The sequence below is a fragment of the Cebus imitator genome, unplaced genomic scaffold (genome assembly GCF_001604975.1).
Source record: "Cebus imitator isolate Cc_AM_T3 unplaced genomic scaffold, Cebus_imitator-1.0 Scaffold234, whole genome shotgun sequence".
Classification (NCBI taxonomy): Eukaryota; Metazoa; Chordata; class Mammalia; order Primates; family Cebidae; genus Cebus; species Cebus imitator.
Window position 1 is genome coordinate 2,396,960 of NW_016107549.1, and position 5,876 is coordinate 2,402,835.

General features: G+C 40.6%; 1 pseudogene; it reads right to left on the minus strand.

The window, feature by feature from the left end:
* Nucleotides 1–2,789: 2,789 nt before the first annotated feature.
* Nucleotides 2,790–3,399, minus strand: LOC108282079 (annotated as a pseudogene).
* Nucleotides 3,400–5,876: the final 2,477 nt, after the last annotated feature.

Genomic DNA, 5,876 nt, shown 5'->3' on the forward strand with positions numbered 1-5,876 from the left:
ACCGCAACCTCCGCCTCCTGGGTTCAGGCAATTCTCCTGCCTCAGCCTCCTGAGGAGCTGGGATTACAGGCACGCACCACCATGCCCAGCTAATTTTTTGTAGTTTCATTAGAGACGGGGTTTCACCGTGTTGACCAGAATGGTCTCGATCTCTTGACCTCGTGATCCACCTGCCTCGGCCTCCCAAAGTGCTGGGATTACAGGCTTGAGCCACCGCGCCCGGCCAGCTGTCTCTTTTAATCAGTGCAATTGACCTATCTGTGAAGAGGCAAAAACAATTAAATAAGATGAGAAGACTCTATGGAACTTAAATTTTTAGTCCATATAATCCAAAAATTAACCTAACTTAACAGGTATTAACATTTTATCCAATTAACTAAAAATTTTACTTAAGGTGATCTCAGAGCACAATATAATCTCAAAATGATTTTGACTGAGGGCACATTAGTCAAACAAAGTAAACTAATCCTTCTTCTTAACAATAAGTTTATAGTTGCTAACCTTCTCCTACTTATTTCCACCATTCTCACTATAGTATTCTTTATTTTTTAATTTAATTTTATTTTTTTAAAGATGGGGTTTCACCATGTTGGTAAGGCTGGTCTTGAACTCCCAACCTTAGGTGATCCACCCGCCTTGGCCTCCAAAGTGCTTGGATTACAGGCGTAAGCCACCGCGCCCGGCCCACTATAGCATTCTTAACATTTATTGAATGAATAGGTTACATACAACTCTGTAAGGGACCTAATATCACAGACTCATGGATTATTCCAGCCCTTTGCCAAAGCTATCAAGCCACTCATTAAAGAACCACTACAGGCTGGGCACAGTGGCTCATGCCTGTAATCCCAGCACTTTGGGAGGCTGAGGCGGGCAGATAACCTGAGGTTGGGAGTTCAAGACCACCCTGACCAACATGTCTCTACTAAAAATACAAAATTAGCTGGGTGTGGTGGCACATGCCTGTAATCCCAGCTGCTCAGGAGGCTGAGGCAGAAGAATCGCCTGAACCCGGGAGGCGAAGGTTGCAGTGAGCCAAGATCGTGCCATTGCACTCTAGCCTAGGCAACAAGAGCAAAACTCCATCTCAAGAAAAAAAATTCTCAAGCAGAAACAAAAAAATTTAAAAAAAAGAACCACTACAACAGAGCTAATGCCATCCATCCTCCTTTATACCATCACACCTACCTCGCCCTAACCCTTGCATATGAAACCCTCCCCTTAAATCCCATTTCCTACTATAAATACAGGAGTATTACTTATTCTAGTCACATCAAGTTTAGCCATCTACTCCATTTTATGATCAGGATGAACATCCAATTCAAAATACACAATAATTGGCACACTCTCATATAAGCAGTAGCCCAAACAATTCCATAAGAATTTGCCTTAGGCCAGGCACACTGGCTCACACCTATAATCCCAGCACTTTGGGAGGCCGAGGTGGGTGGATCACGAGGTCAGGAGTTCAAGACCAACCTGGCCAACTTAGTGAAACCCCGTCTCTACTAAAAATACACAAAATTAGCCATGAATGATGGCACATGCTTATAATCCCAGCTACTCAGGAGGCTGAGGCAGGAGAATAGCTTGAACCTGGGACGCAGAGGTTGTAGTGACCTGAGATGGCACCACTGCACTCCAGCCCAGGTAACAGTGTGAGACTCTGACTCAAAAAAAAAAAAAAAAAAAGTTGTCTTAGCTATTACTCTCCTATCAGTTTTCTTGATAAGTGGGTCATTCACTTTATCAACTCTTATCACACAAGAATTTGGAAAATTAATTTTATCATCACAAACCCTGGCCACAGCAAGATTCATTTCAATGCTAGCGGAAACTAACAGGGCCCCATTCGACTTAACAGAAGGCAAATCACAACTAGCCTTGGTCTTCAATGTCTACTATCCCTATTTTTCATTGTGGAATACACTAATATTATTATAATAAATGCCCTAACTACTTTTACTAGGAGCCATTACATGATATCCTCACACTAGAAATATACACAATTTTGTTACTAAAACACTCCTATTAACAATTTTATTCTTATGAATTCACGTATCATACCCATGATTTTGGTATGATCAACTTATGCTTCTTTTTTCTTTTTTCACTTTTAAACAGGTTTTATTATACATGCAAATAATGAACAGATGTTGTACCCATAAATTCTACTTTCCAAAAACAGCTTTTTAAAATAAAACCACATAATAAATTTTAAAAGGCAATGGGATTCCTCTGCTTCTAGAACATTGCTAGACTAGAAAAATAAAGTTTGTTCTACCAAGAATCACAAGTTAGAACTGAGTATTCATCAACCTGGAAATTCTAGAGTGTAGTGCCATTCCAGGCAAAGATTATTCAGTTCTCATCACCAATAGACACAACTACCTATCAGAACGGTTAAACCAGGTCAAAACAATCCAGTATAATAAGGCTTCATCAAACAATGCCATTATGCTCTTGTAAGATGCAAATAAACCAAAACAGGAATACTAAAATCCAGATAATATTTGACACTGTCATACAAATTTTTAGTTCCTTCAATAACTTTCAGGGGATATATTACTGCAAATAATATTTTATACATCACTGACCATGAATTTTTGCCATTAGTTATTACAGAAATGCTGCCTAGTGCCATTATCCAAATGTCATAACCATTTTATGTCCACAATTCACTTCTATAGTTATAAGTAGAATTCTCATGATTTACGAAAGTACATCTATTAAGTGAAGGCTTAGCACTAAGATGCAATCTAACATCCCTAATATCTGATGTTTTGTAGATAGCAATGTAGGAAAGATATATTTTAATCACTTTTCATTTAAGTGACCTTATATAAAAAATAAACTGATTTAGCAGTTCCAAGTTTCCAAAGGGCATTTTCAAGTATACATAAAGAAATGGTTACAGAGATTTTTAATAAGCATCTTTCATGTCCACATCCTGTTGTAACTGCTGTACCATTTTCTCTCCCAGCTGCTTTCCTTTGCCTGCAAAAGGGGCTCAAATAAGATGGATGTTTTGCTTGACTTCTTTGATATCCTGAATTTTCTGTAGCTCTTTATTTTTCTTCAATCTGTTCATTATAAATTTAGCTTAGCATTTCTGTTTGATCTCTTCAACTCTCTTCATTGCATCAATAGTTTTATTCCATAACTCTCGCTGGCATGTGATAGGTTCAAATTCAAATTAATTGTGCACTGTAAGCTTTTTGCTAGCTGCTTTCCAGAATGTTTTGTTCACCTAAGCTTGCAAGGATTGCATTTCTTTTTAAAGTTTTTATGACATTTAGATTTACAGAATCTGAATACCTTGCAATTGTTGTTGATGAACATCCTGCCATGGCCAGGGTAGATGGGCCCCAAACAGAAGTAACACTTCTTGATACACATGTTGAACCCCCACAGGTCCCCACCAACCAAATGCCCAACTTACGCATCTTCCGTGAAAAAATCCATTTACCCCAGACATGAGCCCTGTGCATATGACATATCTCAATGCCCATCTTAATATCTAGTATCCCACCACAAACATAAAAAATGTGTATGATGGTCGGGCGCGGTGGCTCACGCCTGTAATCCCAGCACTTTGGGAGGCCAAGGTGGGTGGATGACAAGGTCAAGAGATCGAGACCATCCTGGTCAACATGGTGAAACCCCGTCTCTACTAAAAATACAAAAAAAAATTAGCTGGGCATGGTGGCGTGTGCCTGTAATCCCAGCTACTCAGGAGGCTGAGGCAGGAGAATTGCCTGAACCCAGGAGGCGGAGGTTGCGGTGAGCCGAGATCGTGCCATTGCACTCCAGCCTGGGTAACAAGAGCAAAACTCCGTCTCAAAAAAAAAAAAAAAAGAAAATAAATGTTGGTTTATGTCCTTCCCATATGAATTCATCCCCTACATCTCCTCACAATTCTATCATTTTCAGAGACTCTGATTATAGTAATGGATTCACACTGGCTCCTAATCTGAATGAGGTTAGAAATAAATATGCTAGCCATTACCCCCATTCTAACTGAAAAAGTGCCTGCTCCACAGAAGCCACCACAAAGTATTTCCTTACATAAGCAATTGCATCTCTTATACTAGAAGCTATCGTCAACAGTATGATATACTACTGACAATGAACAATCACAAAAGCCCTGAACCAAATAGCATCTCTTATAATTATCATAGCATTGGTGGCAAAATTAGGACTATCCCTCTTTTACTTCTGAAGTAACACAAGGGGTCTCACTAATATCAGGTGTAATTCTCCTTACATGACAAAAACTAGCACAATCGCCATTTTATTTCAAGTCTACCTATCAACAGACTTAAACACACTACCAGAGATTACAACACAATCTACCTTGGTGGGAGACAAGGGGGCCTTAACGAAACACAACTCTGAAATATCTTGGCCCATTCGGCAACTGCTCGCTGCAAATTGAACAATCATAATTTTTTTTTTCTTTTTTTGTTTGAGACAGAGTCTGGCTCTGTTGCCCAGGCTGCAGTTCAGTAGAGTGATCTCGGCTCACAAAACCTTCACCTTCCAGGTTTTTTTTGTTTTTGAGACAGTTTCGCTCTTGTTACCCAGGCTGGAGTGCAATGGCGCAATCTCCACTCACCGCAACCTCTGCCTCCTGGGTTCAGGGAATTCTCCTGCCTCAGCCTCCTGAGTAGCTGGGATTACAGGCATGCACCACCATACCCAGCTAATTTTTTGTATTTTTAGTAGAGACAGGGTTTCACCATGTTGACCAGGATGGTCTCGATCTCTTGACCTCGTGATCCACCCACCTAGGCCTCCCAAAGTGCTGGGATTACAGGCGTGAGCCACCACGCCCAGCCCAACCTCCCAGGTTTAAATGATTCTCATGCCTCAGTTTCCCAAGTAGCTGGAATCACAGGCATGTACCACCATGCCCAACTAAAATAATCACAATTTCAGCATCTAATCCTTCTTTCACAATCCTAAACCTACCAATTTATGTAAATCTAGCAATTACAATATTTATATTATTTGACCTAATACACACAAAACATTATCATCTACACATGTAATAAATTACCATTCCTAAGTTCCATGATTCTCATTACTCCATTAAGGATTATGAGAATCATAGAACTTAGGAATGGTAATTTATTACATGCACAAAACCCCACTTACAGGATTTGTGCTCAAATAGGTGCAGGGTAAATCCCAAAGTGCTGGGGTTATAGGAATGAGTCACCATGCCTGGCCAAATGTAATTTTTAAAAAGCTGACATAGTCTATTAAAACTAATTTCTAGCTCGGCCATGGTGGCACATGCCTGTAGTCCCAGTTACTCAGGAGACTTGGAAGAGGATCATTTGGGCCCAGGAATTCAAGGTTGTAGTGAGCTATAATCTCACCACTGCACTCCAGCCAGGGTAATGAGTGAGAACATGACACTGGGGGAAAGGAGAAGGGCACCGGACACAGTGGCTCACAGCTGTAATCCCCACACTTTGGGAAGCCAAGGTAGATGGATCACAAGATCAGGAGATCAAGACCATCCTGGCCAACATGGTCAATACTAAAAATAAAAAAATGAGCCAGGAGTGGTGGCATGCACCTGTAGTCCCAGCTACTCAGGAGGCTGAGGCAGGAAATCACTTGAACCTGGGAGGGAGAGGTTGCAGTGAGCTGAGATCTTGCCACTGCACTCCAGCCTGGGCTACAGAGCAAGAATCTATCTCAAAAAAATTTTAAAAAGACCCAAAATTTAATTTCTACTAAAATTAATTTTTGAAGTCCCAAGAAGTCTCATGAAGGATTTAAAATGATCATTATTATGCAGCCTGGCATGGTGGCTCATGGCTATCTCAGCACTTTGGGAGGCCAAGGCAGGCAGATCACTT